The sequence below is a fragment of the Dermacentor variabilis genome, chromosome 3 (genome assembly GCF_050947875.1).
Source record: "Dermacentor variabilis isolate Ectoservices chromosome 3, ASM5094787v1, whole genome shotgun sequence".
NCBI lineage: Eukaryota > Metazoa > Arthropoda > Arachnida > Ixodida > Ixodidae > Dermacentor > Dermacentor variabilis.
Genome location: NC_134570.1, coordinates 232545211 through 232562484, shown reverse-complemented (window position 1 = coordinate 232562484; position 17274 = coordinate 232545211). Strand labels below are relative to the sequence as shown.

The following is a 17274-nucleotide window of genomic DNA, read 5'->3' as shown; positions in this document are numbered from 1 at the left end:
ATCAAAGGTGCTCGTTGAGATGTCCTCTAAATTTGCTGAAGCAATGGGTGACCTAAAAAAGGAGATGAACAAGATTAATGAGACGAATAATTCAGTGAAAGCTGAGCTCACTTCCATCAGACAATCAGTCGGCTACATGAACGAAAACTTTGAAGATTACCGCAAAGAAATAAAAAGCCTTCGACTTGAGCTTACCGAAGTGAAAAACCAGGGCCTGGAATGCAAGAAAGAGAACCTAAGACTAAACAACGAGCTTCAGGAAACGAAAAAGCAGCTTATTGAGTTAAAGCAGTACAGCAGGCGCAATAACCTGGAATTAAGAGGTATACCAAAGGCTGACAATGAAGACGTCTTCGGAACAATCGGAAAAGTCGCATCTTCCTTGTGTGTCCAGCTTTCTGATGGTGACATTGCCGTAGCTCACCGCGTCCCATCGAAGAACAATACGCCTCCAAACGTCGTTGTGAAGTTCACATCCAGATCAGTTCGTGACAAACTGTTAAAGGCAGCCAAAAAGAAGCGACTGAATACACCCATGCTGGGTTTTCAGAATAGCGATCCAGTGTACGTAAACGAACACTTGCGCCCCGAAAACAAAATCTTGCTGGGAAAAGCCATCCAACAAAAACGAGAGAAAGGATGGAAATTTGCATGGGTTTCTGAGGGGAAAATACTAATGCGGAAATCCGAGAACTCCAAAGTAGTGCATCTAACACGTGAAGGAGACTTAGCAGAAATAGTTTAAGTATTTTTATAACATGCACACCCTATTCGTTAACAATGGCTTATTCAATCAAAGAGATTGACAATCTTTGTAGAACGAAATCTACACCAGTTCTTCATTGCAATATCCGTAGTATTAATAAAAACGTAGACTTGCTTTTTCCTCTCCTGTCGCTACATGCACATTCTTTCAGTGTCATTGCAACAACTGAGACGTGGCTGCGAAAAAGTGAAATAATCTGTCTTCCAGGTTACAGAACAGAATCAAACGCGCGCGACTCACGTTCACGCGAGGGTGGCGTTGCATTGTTTGTAAAAGATAATATATCGTATAGTAAAGTTTCAGCGGCCACATATAGTTGCAATGATATTGAATCCCTTTTATTCGGCTAGAGTGTGGCGTCATTATTGGTGCAGTTTATCGGCCGCCGAGCGGTAACCTCGCAGGATTTCTCGATAAGCTGGAAACAATTTTCTGCGCTGTGTCAAAGCAGCGAAATGAACTAGTGATTATAGTAGGCGACATGAACATAAACACATATGACATGCACAACCGCGACTATAGCTATTTGTTGCAATCTTACAACTATCGTAATTTAATTACGTCACCGACGCGTATAACTAAGGCATCTTCGTCTTTAATTGACTACGCATTAACAAATCTAGACACGGGGGTAACCGGAGGCGTTTACCAAGAGCCAATCTCTGATCATCTACCTATCTTTGCCGCTTTAGATCATCCAACTAGTACCAAAGAAATAAGAAACAGCATTGGAATGAAAATAGATTACAAGCTATTACGAGAAGAAATCCTTCGCATTAATTTCAGTTAAATTTTGAACGAGGATATCGACATAGAAATAACTAACCTATTTACATATCTTAATATCGCCGTAGATAGGAATAATCGCAAGGTCTCGAAGGGTCGACATGATACGCCCATGTGCCCTTGGATGACAGAGCACATACTTCAAACACTTAAGGCCAAAGAACACTGGCATGACAAATGGCGCATAATAAAGACAATGTTTACTACTTACAGCAATTCAAAGTACAGCGGAATAAATCTGTCGCTGTGATTCGATCGCGCAAAAGGGCCTATTATGCTCACCTAATTACACAGACCGCTGGTAACACAAAAAAGCTGTGGGAAATTATAAACGAAATCACAGGAAAACAACGCAAGCTAACTGTACTTCCCGAAACCACTGATAATGACGTTGTAGAGAATTTTAACACATACTTCGCATGTATCGGTCCATCCCTGGCTGAAAAGTTCAGCGAATCAGAAAATATATCTATCTTGCAGAGTCCCGTACCTAATACTTTCGTTGTGTATACCATTGAACTTGAAGACGTGATGGCAACAGTCAATAAGATGTCAGCCTCTAAAGCCTCCGTACTAGATGATATTTCTATTCGAATGATAAAAGAGAATATAGATATGTTATGGCCAGTATTGTGCCACTTGTTTAACCACTCCATGAACTGTTCTAGATATCCGTCTCAGCTGAAGATTGCTAAGGTTGTCCCTATCTTCAAAGATGGAGACCGAAATGACCCTTGCAATTACAGGCCGATATCCGTGCTCAGTACCATTAATACTATATTTGAAAAAATTCTAACGCATCGGTTCCACAAATTTATTGATAAGGACAAGGTTATGTGCCCACAGCAACATGGCTTTCGTCCGAATCATTCAACTTCGTCAGCAGTGTTAACGTTAACTCAAATGATTAATGTAGCTTTGCAAAATAATATACTTGTGTGTGTCATATTCCTGGACCTAAAAAAAGCATTCGATACAGTTGATCGCGACATACTCTTACATAAACTACAACATTATGGTTTCCGCGGTAGCTCAATAGATCTTCTTACTGACTACCTTCATGAACGAGTACAAGTAGTAAGAATGAACAATATTGCATCATCGCCTAAGCATACGCGCACTGGAGTCCCTCAAGGATCCGTCCTTGGACCCCTTTTATTTTCATTATACATTGACGACTTCCCACTTATTTTTGGTACGAGTGAAACCCTTATGTATGCCGACGACACTTGTATTGTAGTAACAGCCGATAACACTTGTGATCTGGAAACTAAAGCAAACGAAGAGTTGAAAAAAGCAAGTGAATGGCTCTCAATGAACAAACTTACGATTAACGTTAGTAAAACCAAGTATGTGGTATTTCGAACGCGTAACAATACCTTTCCTGCTAAATCATTAGATTTAGAAATAAACGGTTTTACATTAGACGAAGTCAACTCATTTGAATATCTTGGCGTGATTTTCGATAGCAATCTGCACTGGCAAGAACAAATAAGCGCAGTTTGTAAAAAGCTCGCATCAGGATGCTATGCACTCTCACAAGCACGGCATAGTCCCGATACTAACACACTGTGTATTTTATATTTTTCACGCATCCATAGCCATATCACGTATTGTAATGAATCATGGGGAACGGCATACAAAACTTATCTTGAACCTGTACGCAAACTTCAAAAGCGCGCCCTGAGAATAATTACCCCTTGACGTTACGATAAACCAAGTCTGATTTTATTTAATAGAATGAATGTGTTGCCGTATGACAAGATACACGAATTAAAGATTGCCACGTGTGTCTTCAACATTGTTAAACACAACCTGCTTTTTCATGTTTCTATATTTTACTTATCTTTTCGTGCGACCAGAAATCAAACGTGCGGTAATTTTAATCTTCCTCCAACTAAAAATATTTACGGGCAACGTTTGCTACAGTTTTCAGGGGCAAAAATTTGGAATAGACTACCAGCAGAAATAAAACAAGCAAATAATTTTTCATTGGTTCTTAAGAAATACTTGCTTAGCCTCAGTAATGCTTTTCAATGGTAACAATCATGATGTCCTTTCTTTTCTTTTGGTAACTCGCTGACACCTGCCGTACATATCTTAGTGTTGCGATTCTGTCGAGATTAATAATGTGTGTTCATAATAATGCAGAAACTTGCCTGTAATCCTCCTAACTAGTGTGTTGTGTTTACTTAGAAATTTTTGATAGTATAAGATGCTTGTCACTGTTTCGCATTTCATTGTGTACGCTCGTGCAACTTAATTGTATGCGACAAATATGTGTATGCACGTGATGTATTTTATTTGCTTTGTACTTGCAATTGTTACTAATTTTTCATTGGACCCGCAACTAGCCTGTGGCTATGGGTCCAACCAGTTCTGGTATTTCTGTATGTTCTATCTCTGCAAATAAAGAATTGAATTGAATAAAAGTAGCTGCCTCCGGACGCCAAGAGAGAAGCTTCGATTTATTCAGTCGAGTAACGTGGTCTCCCGTTTCTCCACTTCGGTCGACCTGACGCGCCGCTCTTTTGCGATGCTAGAATAAACAAGTTGTTCTGTTAGCAGTCGACTCATGCTTTGCCAGGACCTTCGGATGCTTCCAGCTGTGCCCCAGGCCGCCAGGCCAACGCTACCCTTGGGGCTTCCGACCCATTTGCAACAGTATTAACTTCCGCACCTGATACCGCCGGGCCTATTGCTTACATTGATGGCTTGAGCGATCACAAAATTCTTTAATTAGACATTAATATTCCACAAACTTTCTATCAGGTTCAGACTAAAAGTATTAGAGATTACAACAGGGCCGACTATAAGAATATTAATGCTGAATTGGTTATTGTTCTTAGTGAAGTGTTTCTGCCATTCTTTAATTCAAGGTCTGTAAACGACAGCTGGGAACTTTTTAAGCAAAAATTAACAGCTCTTGCAGAAAATTACGTGCCAAAAATCGTTATAGCAAATGACAGATCTAATCCTTGGTTTACAAAGCACCTTCGAACACTAAGAAACAAGAAGCGTCTGTATCGGCCGGCCAGAAGGGACAATCAAGCCTCATCTTGGGCAGCATACAGCGATATTCTAAAATTTTACTGGAAAGAGCTATGCGCAGCCAAAGACAAATATTTCTCACGTGACCTGCCATCTCTTTTAATCAACAATCCCAGAAAATTCTGGCAAGTCATATCACCAGGTAACACTGTCCCCAATATTGTCCTACATGGTGATGGTGAAAACCCTCTGTCTGACGCTGATTGTCCAGTAGCGTTTAACAATTTTTTCACCTCTGTTTTTACACAGGAAGACTGTTCCACTGTTCCCATAGTTCCCGACTTTGAATATCCTTTCATGGAACCATTAGATATTACAGCAGATGGCATTTCGTCTTTAATAAATAATCTGAAATTATCCACATCTTCCAGTATAGACAATATTAACTGAAAAATACTAAACAATACCGTTACAATTTCAAGCCAAATTTTGTGTCATATCTTTAGGAAATCGTTATCATCTGGCGAACTACCCCTGGACTGGAAAATCGCAAAGGTTATCCCTGTATTGAAGGGAGATAACAAGTACTCTCCACGAAATTACCGTCCCATCTCATTAACATGCATCTGCTGTAAACTATTGGAACATATAGCATGGCATATCTACCGCCATTTAGAATCAAATGACTTTTTCATTTTAACCAGCGTGGATTCAGAAAAGGCTTATCTTGTGAAACTCAGTTGCTTGAATTTACAACAGAATTACATTGCAGCATGAATAACAAACAGCAGACTGACTGTATTCTTAGATTTTTCCGAAGCATTTGACCGTGTCGCTCATTGTCGCCTCATCCCAAAAATATCCGCGCTCCGGCTGGATTCATTAACTTTATCTTGGCTCCGAAACTTTCTCTCCTTGCGGCAAGAGTTCACTGTTGTTAATAACCACTCATCGCTTATTTCTGACGTTACATCTGGCGTACCACAAGGCAGTGTCCTTGGTCCTCTTCCTTTCTTAATTTTCATTAATGACCTTCCACAAAACATATCATCACAGATAAGGCTTTTCGCCGACGATTGCATTTTATACCGTACAATAAAAACATCTGATGACCATTTAGTATTGCAGAACGACCTTAACCTTGTCAGTTTCTGGTGCAGTACGTGGCAGATGACCCTGAACTCAGACAAATGTAAAGTTAGGTCCTTCTCGCGAAAACATTCAAACTCTCACTTTTCTTACGTCCTAAATAACACCGCCGTACCTCTGACATTGTCCTACAAGTACCTTGGCATTGAACTTACAACTCATCTTTCCTGGAGTAGACACATAACAGCTATCTGCGCAAGAGCTTCGAAAACTCTGGGTTATCTTCGACGGAACTTGCGTAAATCCCCTGCTATAGTTCGTAAATTAGCATATCAGACTTTTGTTCGCCCACAGTTAGAATTTGCGTCATCAGTATGGTCACCACATCAAAATTATTTAGTTGATATGCTAGAAAAAATTCAGAACAGGGCATCGCGCTTTATCACAAGTAACTACGGCAGAACTTGTAGCGTGACCAAGATTAAAGCAGATATTTCGCTCCAGCCACTCGAAACTCGTCGCACGATAAGCCTTCTTTGCCTTTTCCATAGATACGTCCATGGTAATCGACCTCACGTGTTGCCGCTTGAAGTACCAGCGCGCACGTCACGTCGCCTTAACAATAGCCATAGTTTCGTGCGCATATTCGGCAATACACTGTCATTTAACGCATCAGCACTGCCACGTGTCATAACCGTATGGAACAGTCTTCCTGATAACATTGCGAGCATAACAGATCGTCACGCTCTTCGCGAAGAATTGCAAAGTTTCCTGTAGAAACATTGTATAAGGATGTTATTGTGCTTTCCTTCCCTGTTTCTCACATTCGTATTTTTCTATTTTTGTGTGCATGAGTATATTACCGTGTTTACGCTCTCTAAACCTTAGCCTAGACAAACATTTATTGAACTTCGCTTTACTTATCTTGTGAATGCCTGTATTGATATTTATATTGTTTACTCCTATACTGCTTTACTTATCTTGTGAAAACCTGTATTGATGTTTATATTGTTGACTCCTGTTGAAACACTTACTTTGTGTCCCCCCTTACCCAATGCCCTTAAATGGGCCTGTAAGGTATTTCAAATAAATTGTACGGAAGAAGAAGTGCGCCGTGCCGAGCTCCGCAACCGGATCGCCAGCGCTACTGAAGTGGGGCTCGGGCTAGACGCTGTTCCTGGTTTGACTGGCTAAGCCTGCGCTGTTGCGTCTTCTTGTCCACGTCCTTCGTGTCGTCCACAGCCGTGTCGGACTTCTTTGCCATAATTGGTGGAGGTGCGGGGTAAAAGCAGGGCTAGGTATCGGAGGCGAAGCCCGGAAGGTCGGTAGTCGTGCGACGGCGTCGGCGTAAGTCAATGGGGCGGTGAGTTGAGGCGCCCGTTCCAGAGGAAGGACCTCGGACACTTGTTCTTCTATAACGTGTCGCAGGGCCGGACTAAGGGACGAACTTGACTCCGGTGGGTTGGAGATCAGGGAGAGCTGGCGAGCAACTTCTTCCCGGACGAAAGCCTTGATTTGCGAGAGGAGGTTGGCATCTGGAAAAGGAGAGGTCAAGCCGGACAACGATTCCTGATGGCGAACAGGACGGCGGGTGAGGAGGCGTTGACGGTGGAGCTCGTCGTAGCTTTGGCACAGTTCAATAACTTGGGCAACAGTAGAGGAGCTCTTTGAAATGAGCATCTGAAACGCGTCCTCGTCGATACCCTTCATGATATGCTTGATTTTATTGCCCTCAGTCATGGATGCATCGACGCGTTTACAGAGATCGATGACATCTTCGATGTAGCTGGTAAAGTTCTCACCAGGCTGCTGAGAGCGCGACTGCAGACGCTGTTCGGCACGAAGCTTTTGCACAGCAGGGCGGCCGAAGACCTCGCTGAACTTTGTCTTGAACACCGTCCAGCTCGGGACTTCGCTTTCGTGGTTCCGAAATCACAAGTGGGCAATTCCGGTGAGGTAGAAAGGGACGGTGGCCAATTTCGTGATGTCATCCCATTTGTTGTTCCGACTGACGCGTTCGTATGATGAGAGCCAGTCATCAACGTCGTGGTCGTCAGTGCCGCTAAAGATAGGAGGGTCCCGCTGGCGGAACGTGCCGGGGCATACGGTAGACTGGGGAGCAGGCGGTGGTAAGCTTGTGGCGCTTTCGGTGGTCATGACGGCAGGAAGAGTCCGGCTGCGCAATTCCAGGATTGCAGGAGACCCAGAAAACCTCCACTAATTATGGCAAAGAAGTCCGACACGGCTGTGGACGACACGAAGGACGCGGACAAGAAGACGCAACAGCGTAGGCTTAGCCAGTCAAACCAGGAACAGCGTCTAGTCCGAGCCCCACTTCAGTAGCGCTGGCGATCCGGCTGCGGAGCTCGGCACGGCGCACTTCTTCTTCCTTACAACTAAATAAACAAATAAATGAGGGTGTTCCTGAAGGCCTTGTAGCATATGTCACGAGTTTGGAGTAACATGACGTATAGCACTTTTTTGATCGCATGCTATAGGTTTAGTAGGTGTGCCCATGGTTGAAGTGCAGTGCAAGCTCAAGAAAACAGATATCTATGCGCAGCACCCTGGTAAAGGAGACTGTGAAAACTAGTGGGAAGCCTGTTGAACATCTGGTTGAACCACTTGCTGGCTCCATCAGGCAAAGTATGATAAAGAGAAGGAAGTCATCAACACATCAGGTTTTTACATATAAACACTGTGCTAAGGTCATAACATGCCAACAAGTCTTAGTGCGCAGGGTGTGCACGACCACCTACATATACGTTCTGCTCGGACATTGGTTATTGTAACTAACCAGGATGGAGTGGACAAAAAAAGAACAGCAGCTCCATTAATTTGGTTTCACTGGTATCAACAGTATTTTGTAAGTGTACATTGCCATACTCCCTAATGCCTTCTTGGGTGACATCAGCAAGGACCAGCTTGAGGCAAGGGGTAATAGACGTCTTTACAAGCTAAAAATGCATGCATGCATGGAGAGCCCATTCTGTCCAAAAAGTAGGCACTTCACAGGGGCACTGGAGAAGGAACAGATTATTAACAGTGGGCACAGACAAGCTACTAAACACCCAACACTGTTGCCATGTAACGACCTCTGAAACAATCCCTCTTAAAGAGGAAATCATCTTCGTATCCATGAAGAGGGTAGATGGGCAAAGCCCCTTCAGTAATGCTGCCAGCTTCAAAAGCCCACTTTGCACCTCCTGAATGCTTCCTTACAACTTTGCTGGGTGCAAACATTCCACTGTCCAAAAGCTGTCATTGAGAGCACTGTTGGTTTGGTGGCAATACAGTTCAAAAGCGATTGCAACAAACCTCCCTTCCTAGTGTGCCTGGATGGTCACGGTGCTTATGAAGCAGCACCATGAGGCAAGCAAGGTGAACGGATGCCTCCAAGCACTTGTTCGTTTATCACACTGTTGTGTTAGTAACAACCATGAGACTTGAAACCAACAAGCTCAAGTTCGGCACTCGTGTGGTTACTGCGAAGGATTCATAATAAAAAGCACAAAAAAAGAAAACTTAAGGGAAAGGATGCACCATTTAGCACTTAGTATTGCTGCAGCCTACCCCTTCTTTTATTTTGTCTGGTCGTGCCACATTTTTTTACTATACATAGGCATGAACTTAGGTGATGTTCCCAATCAGTGTCCAATCTTTATATACACTATCTGCTGGTTCAAAGAGGCTCGAAATACTGCAATGGAAGCTTCAAGCAGAAAAGGTGTCTGGAATAAAAAAAAACTGTGCTGCAACCATGTCGGCAACATCTTGTCCCTTTAATAAAAATTGTGCTTCCATATCAACTTGAGCCCTCCACTTTAGAGTAAAGTACCAGTGCACTTATGAACAATGAGTCAATTCTAAAAGGGCATGTGCAGTCCAGCCAAAAGCAGGGGCAAGAATCCGCATTGTGCTCCTGCATTGAAGGTGAATAATGTTACAAAATGGCGAATGTGCTTTAGTAAGCTTCCTTGCAATATGAATTTGTTATGTACAAAGAATTGTCAATGAAGCTTGCCACGAGCACAGATGCACTAGCAAATTATGTCACAATTGAAAATAATGAGCACAGTGTAAACCTATGTGCCCTTTCCACTCTTGGTATGCTTTACTGCACGATGCTTATTTACAACCCTGTATTGCGGGCAGCAAGCTACAAAGCAACATTAGATAATTAGGCTTTTTAGGATTATCTTTCTCGCAATACACTAATATTTCGAGGTGAAGCCTAAGCAATGTACTGCGGTGAAGCATACTAAAAGTGAAAAGGGGCCACTGTCCCTGGTCATAATAAGAGTACTCTAATTATACATTCGCGCACCCGTCGCCTCTCAGGTCCCCTAAGTGGACATACTATGCTGGCTGATAGCGGCCCCCTCCCACTTTTGGTATGCTTCACCGCGTAAAAATGTGCTGCGGCGAAGAAGCCGTACATTTGTATTGAGTGAATAAACAAATGGTTTTTCCAACAGTACAGAAATAAACGCGCATCATCACCACACGGAAGAGCGTCGCAACATACGGTAGCTGATTCACACAGGACTTGTAGCCCACTTATTAGTCGTAAAGGGTATTATGGTTAATTCAAAATTTCAGACACACATGTGTTTATGTTTACGTTCGCACTCCTTGCTAATAAGACTCCCATAACTTCCACAATAGAACGTAATTTACAACACACAAACGCAAAGAACAGGGACATATGTGTCGTTTTCAACTCGGCCGTCATGCAAATGACGTATAGCGCGGAAGAACGTGAACATGCTGTGTGTTAGCATCGTAAACTTCATACTAGGCAAGGAGCTTGCACGCCACAATCCCGCGACAGCCGCTAATGAAACCAAGACGGGGGCACGTGTCTGCGAACGCGCAAACGGAGCCCCTAAGCCACTCTGCTCCTCCGCCACCCCCGCTGCACGGCTGCACCACTCGTTTCAAGCACAGCACACGAAACACACATTCAGCGCTGAACAGTGGGCGGTCGACGCAGTTGCATTTACATGACTTGCAGCGAGCAGCACATCCCTCGATGTCCGTTAAGCAAAGTCGGACACGGCGACGCCACATCGCGGTTCGCAGAACTTCGCTGCCGAGGCGCTAGGCCACTATATTACAATTGTCGCCACCGCCGTACGTGTTCTCAAGAAAGCACGGGTCACACAACGCAGATTCTGTACTGCCAGAGCTGACCGAGGCCAAAGCCGCACTGCCGCACAGCCACTACTCACGGCTTCCGCCAAGTAACACAGAACCTACAACCAACACACAAGCAACGCAAGTATAATGACATGAACAATGTTGAACAACGCGCGGTCCAGAGAACGATCACGCCGAGTACGAGCACGCCATGGTGTCGCTCGGCGCCAGCGTCGCGCCTTCTCAAATATCCCTAAACGATGCTGTCCCTAGGCACCTAGGGTCAGGTCACGTTAGGGATTTTCGTACGACAAATAGACGCACGCTTTCCAAATACGCAGACCGGATATCTGTGTGGAGGCAGGCATAGAGTTCATGGCAATGCCTCCTTGACTGGATGCCTGCCGCGTCGCTAGTCTTCCCATTGGAGCGGAGGTTCCCGTAGTTCGGAGAGACGTCGCTCGCAGCCGACCCACTTCCTGTTGCGGAGGAAGTGACGATGACTAGGCTGGCGCGCGCTCGACCAATGACTTGACGAGAGACCGCGGATTCTGCCTCCGTGATCGCAACAGACGCCGCTAAAATCTCGGAGGCAAAGCTACGTGATTTGGGTTTTCAGTGGCCACCGCAGCTAGCGCGCGCAGCCTACCCGGGTAAACCCGGGTGGACGAGCACATCGAAATTGCATTTCACCGCTCTTTCTGCGCACGCGCGAGGAGCAGTGGTTGCGAGAGAGAAATGTGGGGACTTTAGGTGCTCAAAATTTCTCGTCATTTAGGTACTACGGGGAAGAAAACCGTTTGCTCCGTTTGTCCCTAGCCGAGCTTGCTGCAGAGAATCGACAGGATGCGTGACCGGCAAGGCGAAAAAGCCGCGTCCGAGGTGAGTTTGTTGCTATTTTGTTGCGACGGTAGCATATTAAATTTTGTAGTCGCAAGGGGATACGTTTGGATGTGAGGTGTCTTCTCGGATGACTTTAGTGGCAAAACATTACGTCGTGCCGATGCATTGTAAGTGAGCATACAACACACTTGGAGATTCGTGGGAATGGAAATTTTGTACTCTGTATGTGTATGTGTGTACTTGCGTCGCCATGCAATCTGAGCCGTAGATCGTTGAATAATCCCGGCTGTTACGATGTCTAGCTCATATACGGGGCGCTCTGTGTGGACGAAACAAGGGCTGAGATCGCTACAACCGCATGCGAAATACTCTGAATGACTGCCAGTTCGGCGTCTCCGTGCTTGTACTGCGGCAGGAGACGTGACGGCAAGTGGGCACGTATATCACAGTGGCCGCTTTCACTCTTGGTATACTGTGCCGCAATACAATGCGCATGCTTCATTGCTGGCTTCGAAGCTGGCTTTAGGCAAACGGTATTATGCAACGCTCGAGCCATGTTGTCCGTCACTGCGGATAGAAAACGCATACACGTTCAACCTATTTGAGCTGCATCATTTTTTCGATGTTTAACCCTCTGTACTAAATGAAGAGCATAACGTACGCCTGTGTGGGTGATTTAAAAGATTGATAAAAAGCCTGGTAACATGTGCAGTCAGTCAAAAAACACTATTTATGCAGGAGTCCACGCTCCTGTAAAAAAAAATGCAATTCAGTGATGACCCTCTGGAGGTGGATCTGCGCCTATATAAGCACAGCCGGCTCATCAGTCACAAAGTAGGAGCTGAAGAGAAATTTTTAATGCTCATTACACAGCGATTCATTTGTGGTCAGCCAGTGACAAACGCATTGCACGAAACAGTGAGACTTCGTTTAATCCGCAATGCTTATGTGGCGAACAGGAGAGCAATAACATTTCTAGCAGAAAATGCTTGCTCCTTGGCATCCGATCTCCTTATTCATTTGCTACTTTCTTCAAATTTTTCTTTTTATGTGATGCTCTTGCCTTCACACACTGTCAGACTTCTCCTTCATGCGTTTCCTTAATACTCCTTCTATCCGCTTCTTGCTCGGCATACCGTGCATGCCTTCAGTCATGTCCAATTGATCGATACAGTCTTGTCCTTTTGTCTCTCTCCTCCAGAACCTGCAACTTTCGACAACCACTCCCCAGCATTATTTTGCTTCTTTTTGTGATAGTGCCTGGCTATCTGTTGCTGATGCCACACATTCATTTTGCAATGGTTTATTAGACCACATACATAAATTAGCAGCTGTATAAAGCCTTGACCCTCGAGCACTTCCACAAAATTCATGCAGAAGTGGAAACACAGATTACCCTTCATTCTTCACCACAGCTTACTATGTCTGCATCAAAACTTGATATTACCTACACGTCTGCACTGTCTTTCTGTCTTCCTTTGTAGCTGTAGGTCACTGCATGAGCAGAAAAAGATTTTGTTGCTTAATGTTCATGTGCTTAAGCAGGCAATGTAGTGTACTTGATTTTCACAATGCTTAACTCAATTGGTGGTATGCCTGCACTATAACATGCACAAACTGAACAGAATATCCAAACGAGAAAATTGCTAGCCTATCACAGTTAGGTTGAGTCATTTGAATGAAAGTTGGGACAGTTTTTGTATGGGATGGCTGATGGCATTCAGGCTCATCATGTCATCCTCAAAGTGGGAGCAAAAACGCAGTACATGTATAAAAGATGAGCAGTTTTATTGGATTGTGGTGCTTTACATGCACCTCACTTCAAGCACAATGATGTCTTTGCGTGTCACCTGTGTCGATATGAAGCCACTGCAGCTGGTGAGCAATGTGCTTGCAGATGGCACTGGCTACATTCCTTTGGAAAGGCATCATGTTGCACAATGTAGTGAAGATGAAGGCTTTTAAATTAATGTGTACTTTACTTTTTATTTACCTCTCACCTACTGTTGCCAACACAAATGATGCCTCCTGGTAAGCCGAATGCCTGTGAACATTGCAAGGCACAGTGTCAGGCAACCGTTTATAATCTTCAGCATAATACTGTAGAAGGCGGCCTTCTGGTTTGTATACGTGAAAGCACCAGGAAAGCAAGCTAGATAGACTAAAGACTAGCTGACTTGACAGCTCTGTACAGCCTGTACTGCTTACAGAAAGCAAGTCACACTGGTCATGGGAGCTATAGCAGCGGCATGCAAATAGAGGTTTGTATTACCTGTAGTACATATACATAGCCTTTCTTTGATGAAAAATATGTTTGGTCACTTTTCATTAACTTTACCTAGTCAGGACATGCATTATCACTTAAACTGCTTAGCCTTCAAATAAAACGAGCATTTTCTGCATAGTAACTTTTACTTACATGAAATATGTGGTCGTGTTGACCTGCAGAAGTGTACAGAATACATAAAATCTTGAAGCACTTAAGCAGAATTTATAAACAATGCTAAATTTAGGTGGACTGACAAACTGGACTCTACAACACAGATAATATAGGGCACTTTCAAGACAGTTTCTTGATGGCCTACTACCTAGAAGGTATTTAGAACAAAAACAGTGTCAACTGATTGGAAAAGGAAAGGGGACAGACACAGTGCTCACTTACGACTCAAGGTTTTTGTGTGTGTGTGCAGTAATATATACAAGGTGGGTTCAAAAAGAAACCGAACTTTTGAAATAGCGTGCCAATCAGCAGAGGGAGCGCACTGCGGCTACTGAGCGCATGTAGCGGCAGGTTTAGACAACAAACTGCCATTCGCCGCGTTTCGCTCTGACTGTTATTTGGCGAGCTACAGCCGCTGAAGTGAGCACATGAACAAGCTGCTCTTCGGATTGGTGCCAAAGTGACAATGAAGGAATTGGAAGAACAGTGTGTGTGTGTGAAGTTCTGCTATAAACTTGGGAAAACTTTCACAGAGACATTTCAGTTGCTTAGCCAAGCATACGGGGAGGACTATATGAGTCGCACGCAGTGCTATGATTGGTTCAAGCGTTTTGAAGAGGGAAGAATGTTGGTCGGTAACGATCCCAAGCCTGGACAACCTTCCACATCCACAGATGATGACCACATCGAGAGAGTTCGAATTATGATTCGTGGAAATCGTTGTTTGACTGTTTGAAAAGTCGCTGATGACGTGGGTATCAGCGTAGGATCATGTCATGAAATTTTGAGTGACAAACTTGGGATGCGTCGTGTCAGTGCAAAATTTGTGCCACGTTTGTTGTCTGGTGCACAGAAGCAGACCCGTGTTGAAATAAGCCAGGAAATGCCTGCCGCTGCCAATGACGATGAAAGCTTTCTTAAGAACATCATAACAGGCGATGAGACATGGGTTTATGCCTACAATGTTGAAACGAAAGTGCAGTCGTCGCAGTGGGTGGCCAAAGGTTCTGTTCGTCCAAAAAAGCACGCATGAGTCGGTCAAAAATGAAAGTGATGTTGGTTGTGTTTTTTGACTGCAAAGGCATTGCCGATCAGGAATTTGTGCCACATGGTTAGATGGTAAACAAAGAAGTTTGCCAGGGAACCTTAACATGTTTGAGAGATTGTGTGTGCAGTAGGAGGCCTGAATTGTGGGAAAATCAGGCTTGAATGTTGCATCATGACAATGCCCTGGCTCACATGTCGCTCCTTGTCTGCAGCTACTTAGCGAAACACCACACTCCTTTTGTGCCCCACCCACCATATTCTCTGGACCTAGACCCTTTCAAAATCCTAGAGGAGATCCAGGACAATGCGAGAAGAGACCTGCATGCCATTCCAGAAATTGCATTCCAGGAGGCTTTCCAAAAAATGGAAGAAAAGATGGGAAGAGTGCATTGCCAGTAGAGGGGACTACATTGAAGGGGACAGCACTGAAGATGTACCATAAGCAGCAAAGCTGTTATAGCAAAAGTTCGGTTTCTTTTTCAACACACCTCATATGCATGGAAAGGGCGGGGTTCAAGGCAGGTGCAACAACAACACCCAATGTGAGGTCGAATGTAGAGTTTAATGTCCAAACCACAGCAGTAAGCTGGTAACTTTTAAATGGTAAGCAGAACAGTAATGCTACGGGAACTGTCATCCCCTTCATAATTGTAACAACCGTCGGAATATTGAAGTGTCTTTTCAATGTCCCATTAATTTCCACTATTCTCATTCTAAATGGGCAAATGCACCTCCATTCATTTACCATAAGACATATCAAGAGATCAACCCCAATAATGCTAGTTCTTTCTAGGTAGCTGAAGCAAAATAGCATTTCGTTCAGTCAGTATTGATGCAAGTTTTCAAACACTCCTATCATGAAATAGCTCAGTTGTCCATCTTGAGCAAGGCAGTTATTAGCTGGTATAATGTCAGAATTTGTTTATCATTTACTGGTAGACCTGCTGATGATAATGTAAGCAGAATGCTGCTGAGACCAATGAGAAAGTATGAAAAAGAAAATAATTATAACATTGTTCCAGCCATCATTCCCTAAGGTGTCCACCCTGCCCCATCGTAAGCAATCACTTCACATCCCAGCATGCATATCTTGCGCATTTCTTTATTTCACTTTTTCTCTATTGTGTAGGACTGGCCATATTAGCTTAAAGCACTAGAAATCAATAACAATGACATCAGCATTGCCGCTGAGGAAAGACTGAAGTTAAAGAAAACAGAACAATATCGTACAAGGAAAGTAAGGAACACACACGAGCACCTATTCACAACTGGAAGTTTATTGGTGAAAAAACAGGTACAACACAAATTGATAAGGAAAAAAAATGTTCACGGAAAAACTGTACATGTGTAACAGAACCTTGTGGGTGCATAAAGAAAAAAAGACTAAATGTTAACCTCATCACCCAAAGGGTCCCTGAAACTATTTTAGTTGTGTGTTACCTACACGTACACAGTATCTCTCCTCGAATGGCTACTCAAAAAAGCTTCATGTCACCATGCTATATAAAGAGCTGCAAGTGGTTAAAAATTACCCTCCTCTAAAGCCTTTCCTCTCCAATGTCACTTTTATTCTATGTGGCCTTGGCTATGTCCTGCCTCATTGGACACGACATCGTACAATGACAGTAGTGTTGGCTACTTGCAGTTTACTTGAGCCTAGTGTGTTCCTGTGTCACTTAGAGATGCAGCTTTTTTGTTATTGTGGTGATGAAGGCCTCAAAACGAAGTTTACATAGAGCGCTTATGTTTTGTACAGTTTGCAGTCGCGGTAACTTACTCTCTGCACTCACCTGCAGTACAAGAATATAAGTGCAATAGATACAGTGCAAGTTTCTGCCACCACATGTACCCCTCTGCTGCTTTGCTTTGGTTGCTGTCGTCACTGTGCTATTGTTAAACATTATTGCATTCTTTTTCACTTTTTGCCTGCACATCTACAGCCTGGCACATCTATAGCAAAGCCCTGATTTTTTGGAGAAACTTTCTAATTCATACCTTCCCTACCACACACATACAAATGTACTATCGACCCAAAAAGTTAACGAATGGAGGGATCTCACAAAAAGCTGAATATCTCCGCAGCCTCAAAACGAAGCCTGGTATTCCCATTTCCAGCCTCTACTAGTATATGCGAACATTGTGATGTACGGTTTTACTGGCTACTTTTAAA

The 17274-nt window shown here is 43.8% G+C and overlaps 1 long non-coding RNA gene across 1 annotated transcript in view; it reads left to right on the top strand.

Annotated features, from left to right (window-relative positions):
• The first annotated feature begins 11471 nt into the window (after positions 1–11471).
• LOC142576720 (uncharacterized) overlaps positions 11472–17274 on the top strand; it is a 21914-nt gene continuing 16111 nt past the window's right edge. Inside the window, exon 1 of the long non-coding RNA XR_012826939.1 lies at positions 11472–11656. This is a non-coding gene — a long non-coding RNA (uncharacterized LOC142576720). The remainder of the gene's footprint in view (positions 11657–17274) is intronic.